Source organism: Sitophilus oryzae, unplaced genomic scaffold (genome assembly GCF_002938485.1).
Source record: "Sitophilus oryzae breed Bouriz unplaced genomic scaffold, Soryzae_2.0 scaffold_801_pilon_pilon, whole genome shotgun sequence".
Classification (NCBI taxonomy): Eukaryota; Metazoa; Arthropoda; class Insecta; order Coleoptera; family Curculionidae; genus Sitophilus; species Sitophilus oryzae.
In genome coordinates, this window is record NW_022147419.1 from 579896 (window position 1) to 590001 (window position 10106).

Here is a 10106-nt window from a genome sequence, read left to right on the forward strand (position 1 = left end):
TATTGTCGTCGGTAGTTATGCCAATGCGACAAGAATGGTCATTGACGGAAACAGTACTGGGAGAATTTTCATGTCAGGGGCCCTCAAAAAGAAAATTCCACTTCTCCAACTCCCAGTGGATGACATACCAAGAATTTACAACTTTGAGAAACACCTCACTGTAGAATTGAGTAATAAAAAGGATTGGAAGAAAGAAACGCTTACTCAGCATATAAAAGACTATACCATCACGTGGTATACTGATGCTTCGAAAACCAAAGCAGGGACAGGGATAGGAGTATTTGGGCCGAAAACTAAATACTCAGAACCAATGGGCAATTCAGGCAGAAATTTACGCTATCGAAAGATGCGTACAATTTATCTTAGATAGGAACTATCGAAAACAGAAAATTGCCATCCTATCCGATAGTCAAGCAGCACTTAACGCGATCAACTCAGTAACCATCAATTCGAAGTTGGTTAAAGAATGCCTAGAGAAGCTCCACAAATTAAGCAAAGAAAATAAAGTCCTCCTACTCTGGGTGCCTGCTCACCAAGGGATAGAAGGCAATGAAAAAGCAAATGATCTAGCTAGGAAAGGAGCGAACACTCCACTAACTGGATCAGAACCGTTCTGTTTTCCAAACGGGAACCAACTGAAAGCGGAACTGAAGAATCTGGAAGACTCCATCCGTAACTTGGAATGGGTGTCCTCCAACGGTCTAAGACATTCGAAAAAGTTCCTCAGAACTTACGACCGAGAAATATCAAAGGTTTTCCTTGATTTAAGTAAAAACAATCTTCGGATTGTCACGGGGTTTCTAACAGGAGACTGTCTCCTCAACGAATACCTCAGTAGGCTGAAGCTGAGAAACAACGGCGAATGCAGATTCTGTGGGAAAAATGGGGAAACACCACAACACCTTATTACTGAGTGCGCCAAGACGACGACCTTTCGTGCCATGAACTTTGGTACGTCTGATGTCGAGGATGGAGAGCTGGCCTCTGTGGAGCCGTCTCAGATACCTGCTTTTGTTAAAGCCCTGAGACTGTATGATGAGTTATAACTCGTTATAACTCAGGAAAGGGGAACATACAATAGATCTATAAGGTCGCGGTGATTAACTCCCCTCCTAAACATTCTACATTCTACAACGTGTTTTTTGCTGGGAGATGTCATTCTTGAAATATGACCCAAACTTATATTTTTTTTTGGTTTTTTGTTATGTCCTTTTGAAAAATATAATATACTTAATACTCATATTCAGAAACAAGGTTACGGAAGGGGTCTTCCAGGTTCTTGAATTCCTCTTTAAGTTGGTTTCCGCTTGGAAAGCAGAACGGTTCTGGTCCAGTTAGTGGAGTGTTCGCTCCTTTTCTATCTAGATCGTTTGTTCTTTCATTGCCTTCTATCCCTTGGTGGGTTGGCACCTAGAGTAGGAGGACTTTATTATTTTTGCCTAATTTGTTGAGCTTCTCTAGACATTCTTTGACCAACTTGGAATTGATGGTTGCAGTGCAAGATACAAATTATAACAATATAATACGGAAATTGCGTAAAATTTTTACACGTAGACGTTTCTTAAATAAAACCAATTCTAAAGCCCCGTTTTCAGAACTACGTTCTGTCGTTGGCGACACTGTTTGACACCTCAAACAACCAATGAGAGCTGTGCTAAATTAAAAATTGACAGCTGTTTTGACAGAATTTTGTACAAATCTCATTGGTTCTTTAGACGTGTCGTCAGAACTGGGCTTAATTCGCACATAATTTATCTCTGAAATAAGACAAACATATATGGGAAAAATTATCAGTCGCGTAATAATACAATGTCACCAAAATAAAAAAAAATAATCGTGATGTTTCACTCGTAACTAACTGTCCAACTTTTGTCCAAACTATACAGTGTGTCCCAGAAATATGTGCAAATATTTTAACTGGTAGTATATTTCGGCCAAACAAACACGTCTATGAGGTTTTTTTGTCAAAAAAATTGATGAAAATTTTATATTTTTCTTGACATTTGGCGGGAAATTTTAAAAAACTTTATAGTGCTACTTGTTTATTCACTTGAGGCGTCGAATAAGCTGACAAACCTCTTGAAAAACCTTAATATCCGGCTATCGCCAGCGGTTCTCAAAATGTGTCTTTTTAAAATTTCACAGTTAAATAACTCGATTATTTTCAATTTATTTTAAAAATTGTAAAGAGAACAGATGTTTCTTTTGACCAGATCTACCACCACTTAAAATAGCTGCACTTATTTCTGGGACACTCTGTATATCCTTTAAAATATAAAGTTTTGTGTGTGTGTGTGTGTCTCTTTACGAGGTCTGAGATATTATGAATAATGTATAAGTGCATAAAACATGAACTCGTTATGCATTTATGAATGAGACATGGGGACAGATATGTAGGTCACATATGGATATAACTAAACGTACTTAATCTACAAAGCGTGTATAGTAAATGTGTACTGGCCAAATGTTAAAAAATTAGAAACGCCATCACAGTTGAATCTATTTGTAAAGTACCTTGACTGAAGAGCATAAAAACAAATAGCAAGATTTGTGAAAAAGTCAAGGTTAAAGCTATGTTCATTATGTAACTCGATTAAAGTAAAAATAAAATAATTTTTAATTGGATACCTAAAAATATCCAGTAAAGTTATAGAAACAAATAATTATAATATGGCAATAATTGGAATAGGTTTTCTCATTTATGAATATTATTTCATTTTTAGTATATATTAACTTACTAAGAAAATAATTAAATATAACTTTAAAAGCTAATTTTAAGTTATTGTTTATCTCGATACTCGAAAGAACCAGCTAAGCAAATTTCAACCTTTATGAAGCTTATTTTATTCAAAACACGAAAAAAACTATCTAAGAAACCAAATAACAATAATGGCATCCAGTCCAGTCAAGTGACACTAAATCCAGCAGAAATTACACGTTATGGTCATATTCATAATAATTTCTTAATAAATAACTTCAGATATCATTTCGTAATCTAATCAAAAATCGCGTCAAAATTAGCGTATTTATAAGTATTGTTGTGTATTTTTATTCTATTCATCGGTAAAGGTGATTTGGCATTTTGCCAAACATTTTGAAATATATGCATTCTATCTTTTGTTGTTTTTTTTTTAGTATCGAATATTTTATGTTCCAACAGGTTTTTCTAGTCACTGGTTATTTATCGTCAAGTTTTAAAACATGTCACCAATTATATAAGGAGAATTTATATAAATAAAATTCAAATGAAATGATGTGCGTCGGTAAGCGCATCATCCGTCATCAGTTGGGACTGATTTGGCTATTTTGATTAAATTGTCAAAATAATCCGTCCAAATTGAACTTCTTAAAAAGTTAGAAAAGTTATTCTCGATAAATTGGAAACCTTACGGATTCAGATGATTAATAGGTATAATTTAAGTGACACTGCAGAATTCCTACAAAAAAACTGTACTTACGAATACAGATAGTACTGAAATGATAAATGGAAGCCCATAGTGCACTATGGACTTACCATTAAAATAACGATTTGTCTCAAAAATGGGGACCACTATGGAGTTCAAAAATCTGATAATATAAAAGCATAAAACAAACTTATATTGGAAGTATTAAATATTCAAGTAACACATCGAAGATTTGATATTCAAAATAGGTTCTAAAATCGAAATTGCCTTGACTATTATTAGCGTGTAAACAAAGTTTTATGTGTCACAGTACGCTTGACCACGAACTTGTAAAAATAGTCATTACTGCATTCATAATTACGAGTTATAATTAAACATAATTTTATAAACAGTGTGAATTAATCTTAATATGCCGTTTTTAATAAATGTTAAATCTAAACAACTGTATGAGTTTAAATCATACCAAGATGGTCAAGATCTTGAGAACTTTAGAACCTTGAGGCAAATAATCCAATCTTGAAGAGCATTTGTTGTAGGGGAAATATATTTTTAATATTCTGAAGAAATCCTATACAAAAGATATATTTAATTATTATATCCAAGATATTAAAAAGAAATTGTAGCCACCATAGATATATTAGTGCAAGCAGCAATGACTTCAAAATATAAGACAAATTTTACCGTAGAAAGAGAAAAGTTTAATGTTACTTTTACTAAGTGATGGTATTATAAATTATTTCCAGTACATTTGGATAAATGGGCTTGCAATTAATTAGTTAGTATAGTATACTATTTTAATATATATTTTGTCAGCCAAATCGCATATACTTGAAATTAAATCTCCTTATGAATATTCACAATAGTTATAGCTTAAAATAACACAGGAAGAGTATAACTGAATGGAAACATCTTACGTGTTCCTGCTGAACGTCATTAACACAATGATGTTAATAGGTATTATATTAGTACATACTCAACATTGATTTTCATGTCTACTGTTAGATTTGTGGTGTACTCAAGTGTACTGTGTACATTATCCAAAAAGGAGTATACGTACATGTCGCAGGCAATAGAATAATCCGGCTTTTTGCAAAAAGACTAGGCATATTATAAAACCCCAGCTTTTTACACAAAAGAAGGAATTTTTACAAAAAGCCTATATATTTTCAGTTAGGTACTTTGCAAAAATTATCTCTATTAAACAATGATGATATTTTCTGTACACTTCTGCAAAAAGACTGCCTGTTTTCGGTCACTTTACAAAATGCCAAATCGAGAATCGAGGCCAGGCAGATTTAAAAACGTTCAAAGTCTAGTCAGCTATGAGCATAAGCATATTGAATAATTTACGCTTTAATAAAAATAAGCCATATTTTCCTATACAAAAACAATAATTATTTATGTCAAGTTTTATTATTGGCTATAAGATTTTCTGTTTATTTTTTCAGTTTTTTTAACATTTATACAGACTGACTTTTTATGCAAATACGAATAGGAACAGATCCAGGCAGGAGTAAAAGATACTGGAGAGTTGTACCCAACCACCGTCTATCGCTAAACAGCATTGCATTAATGGGATAATTACAAATTCATATCTTCCTAGAATAAAGATTAAAATTCAAAGTATACAGGGATCTCGGAAAGTATTAGCCGTAGGACCTGCGGAAAAAAATAATTATTACTAAAGGGGCTATGAGAAATCGCTGGAAATTATGTTCAAGTTTGTAGAACGGCCGCTAGAGGGCGCAACTGCTATAAAAAATAAGAAAAAGGAGTTTTTACACAATTTTGCCTGGATAACGGGTACTGTAAATGATACTTCATAATCTTCACTAAATTTTCCATTATCTGCCAAAATAAAGTGGTGGAGGAAGGTTAGATCTGTTTTTATTTAAATATTAATAACTTCACAAACGTAATCCAACAAACAGAGGCTCGTTTAAAAGAGCGCTTCTTACTTCTTACTCTATATTATACAGTATAAACCATTATAATAAGCTTTTAAATGTAGACTCTAGGAGGCGCTGCCTTACAATTTAACAAACATTGCGCGTTTATTCAAAAAAATTAAATGCGATAGTATATGTAATTTTGGCTGATGGTAAAGAGTAATAAAAACTTAAAAAGTCAGCGAATACCGCACCTAGATATCTTTTTTCAAACCGAAGATAATAGCAAGATTATAATAAATACCATAAATACGAAAAAATAAGCCCTTAATTAGTTTATTTTTATAACACGGTTACAGTAGTCCTCTTTATTATGACCATTCTAATAAAAAATAAGATAGAAACGATTAGTTTATTGTAAAATCGACAATATACCACAATACCATAATAATTATTAGATATTAATAGGTACATCTGGTATTATATCGATATTATATATAGTACATCTGGTAAGATATCAATTACAGTGAACAAGAAACGACGTCTCAGTGAAATCATGGTAGGCTTTGAAAAAAAGTTGCTTTTGACGTAATAATAAACGTCAAAGTGTTATTAGATCAACGTTTTGATATTCTTAGCAGGGTTTTTCTCTTTTTTTCTATGATATTGTATTATTTGCACATATAATATTTTTCGAACATTGGTACTTGCAAAATATACATATAAATTTTGTGAATGCAAATAATAATACATCACTATTAGTAGATATTGAATGATTTTTGTTAAATTAGATCGATTTTTAAACCCCAAAATTTAAAATATATTTTACATTTTACCCATTATCTTATGTACCTATTCATTATTTGTATATTGTAAAACATTTGCTGCATTTGTATGGTTCATAGTTTATTTGCCAAAGTATTTATTACTATAAATAGGTATATATATTGTATTTATTAACTGTATATTATGTATATTTCATGTAAACTATATCATTTTTAAAATTCAAACCAAAAATACGAGGAATAATTATGTTTTCCATGTATTCTACAACATATTTATTAATCCGTAGTATCTAACTAGCGTGACGTCATAAATATCGCTCCGAGGCTGTTCTATTAGAGACGGCATTGATCTGATATTTAGAAATGTCAAAAGCCGATGACATTTTACTTTTGACAATTATGACATTGCGTGTTGATTTTTGCAAGAAGAGGAAGAACTGTCACTTGTTTTATTATTTTCCTTTTCTATTTCACGAAAGTAAAAAGAGTTACCTATCTGATTCGTTTAGGTACTCAATTTAAAGAATATCAGTAACTTTTTTGACAGAGGAATTTTATATTTGCCATGTTGGTAAAAAATAACGGTCAAAATTTAAAGTTATTCATTTTATAGACTATATAATAATATTTTGATGTTTAAACTATCCCTTTAAAATCAACTTTTTTCCAAAGCCTACCATGAATTCACTGAGGCGTCGTTTCTTGTTCACTGTCATGATATCTTAATTATTAGATATTAATACACCTAGGATTATGGTATTTTGGTAGATGGTCGATTTTTTGAACATAATAATCTTTTTTATCTTATTTTTTATTATAATGGTCATAATCAAGAAGGCTAGTGATAACACATAAAAAAATAAGGTAATTAAGGGCTTATTTTTTCGCATTTATTATAATTTTGCTAATAACTTTGGTTTGAAAAAAGATATCAAGATGCGATTTTCGCTGACTTTTTAAACTTTTATTACTCTTTAGTATCAGCTAAATAACATATACTATCGCATTTAACTTTTTGAAAAAACGAGTAATGTTTGTTAAGTTGTAAGATAGCGCACCCTAGCGTCTACGTTTAAAAGCTTATTTTTATTATTTATGTGACATAATATAGAGTAAGAAACGCTCTTTTAAACGAGCTCTCACTTGTTGGATTTCAATCATCCAGTCCGGAGTTATTAACATTTAAATAATAACAGATCAAACCTTCCCCCACCACTTTATTTTAGCAGATACGCAAATATGGTTCGAACAAAAAAGAACCAAAATTTACTGAAGATTGTGAAGCTATTATTTATAGTACACCTTATCTAGGCAAAACTTCGTAAAAATTCAATTTTCTTATTTTCTATAGCAGTTGCGCTTTCTAGCGGCCGTTCTACAAACTTGAAAAGAATTTCCAACAATTTGTCATGGTTTCTTTAGTTAAAAATATTTTTTTCCGCAAGCCCTACGACTAATATTTTCCGAGATACAGCCGAGAGCTATTCTTAGTGGGACACCCTGTACATTTATTTTCGCACTTTTAAATTCTAGGGCTAACGTAAATCTTATACATCCAAATGTTTAAGCTTATCTTAGTTATAACAAAAGTAACCAAGATTTTATTTTAACTTGTTATGATAGTCGTCAGGCTATATTAATCTAAATTTTGATATAGTATAGACTCTATTTCTTTTGTGCTAATAACTTTCAAATCGTCCCATTGCTGCCAAAAGTCACTAACTTACTTTTTATTACTTCCGAGAAAAATGCGTCTAAAGATGAATTGCATTGCATAAAGATGTTATAGTTAGTAACTATTCGGTATTAAAATAAAACATAAATAGCCAGAAATCGTAGTTAATGACTTTTGAAATCGATTCTCCCCTTCAAAACATAGTTAGTGATTGAGTTTGGTTGTTCGGAAAAATGTTAGTTAGTGACTTTTGGCAGCAATAGGACGAAATCCTTTTTAGGTTGTCTTACAAAAAGGTCCTAGGGTAGTCGTAGATTTTCATAGAAAAAGTGCGTATATTGGCGTTCAAAATAAGAAAACCGTATACTGCGGCAAGTTCCTGAAAAAAATCCTATTTACACCAGTAACAGCGATGTCTAATATTTTAGAATCTAATATTAACATTAATATAATATACATTATCTACAAAATAGATATACTTAGATATTTCTTTTATATATATACCATTAAAGCAAACGTGATTTAAAATTAATTAGTAAGTTTGTTTTAGAATCTCTTGTTACTTTATTTCTTTTGTGTTTGTTCAGAATCTGTGACTAGTGAGTTTCTCGACTTTTAACAAAATTGAAAAACACAATTAGTTATTGTAATAAACATTATTTTAAAAATAAAAAAAATCGTTAATGAATGAAATATATAAGTATACAACCGTGGTAATTAAACCAATCTTAAGATCGCATGCACTTTCATTTAAATCAATAGTCTTATTACGCAGCTTTATATACATGTAATTTTGGAGGGTCCAAATATCGATCCAAAAGATAAACCCTTTGTATTATACGAAGAAGACGTAGAAACTTGACCCTGATTTTATTTAACCAGTTGTAATCGTAGATGAATAAACTTTGTTCTTAAATAATAATTTAACAGTTATCATGCATTGTAACCATAGACTTAAAATAAAATATAGACTACACTATTTACATCTCAACGCGGACAAACAATATTTTTTGTACACAGTTTTACTTCTGGGTACAGTCGACCGAGCCTTCCTCATCCAGCCTATGTTGTCACGTCTTTAATATTATCAATATTTTTTTTCTTGTTATACACATATATTGAGATATTAATACTACAGTTTAATAAAGTAGGTTTTAATATTCCATAGATGTATTAAATAGTCCTTATACTACTAAATTATAAGTCGGATACTGTTTAAAAAGGATAAGTTCTTTACAATATGATAACACCGATTAGAGGCGAGGGAGCCTATTCATTCATTTATTACCTTGTAGTACGCGTGGCAAGTGTGCGGTAAAGCTTTGATGCCGCTATGTCCCCGGCTGTATTAACGCATTTTCTTAGTTTGTAGTCCTTAAGTGTTTATTTTATTGACTTTTTCTGTTCAAGAACTATAAAATATGGTTCGCCAGTGCCAAATTTGCAAGAAATTTGACTTAAATAATCCATTTAAGTCTTGAAACGACTTTCGACCGGTAGACAACTCTCAATTTGCCCATTGGGAGTCAGTGGCGTTGTTGTAGAAAGGCGCTTATTTAGATAATATTTTAGTAAAATGTAAAATCTGAATTTTTTCTCTTATATTACATTATTTACTTACTTACATTGTAACAAAATCATAATTATAACCCTGTTAATAATTAATAATGTTTTTATTAAAAATATATTCCGGTTTATTCTAAAATTATCTTCAGAATCTAAAATAACATACAAGAATTTTAATATGATATTACATTATGAGACAATATTTTTTAATATACCGGGTCGTCTCAAAAGTGGTTCACCGCTATAACTTTTTTATTTTTTCAGATAAAAAAACAGATTTGTATGTTAGTAGGTATATGACATAAATTAGGATTTATTGACGTATTCAATTGTTTTTGGTCTCTTTCTGTTTCACCGAAATGATTACATCTTTTGATTTTTAAAGGCACCCTCGGTATATTTCTACTTTATTCGATAGAAAATGATAATAGAATTCTGAATAGAATGACATATCATATGTCAACTTTTGACATTGTCGCTTAAAAACAAATCGTATTATAAATTTCAATCCAGGGTGCCATGGTGTTGTTAAAAACACTAAGTTTTAATCAAGGAGCCTTGGAAAAATAGTTTTGATCGTCTAATGGGTTTCGTGTCTTGTCTAGGCCGATTAAAAGATGTACAAATCATATTTTTAATCATACATATGTCAATTTTTTCAAATGGAACAAGGGTGACTCGTTAGCATATTTGGAAAAAGCATTTTTTTATGAATATATTGATACCACACACTTGGTATTTCGAGTCAAATTGTCGTTATGAACCACGTGTTACAATTACAATTAAA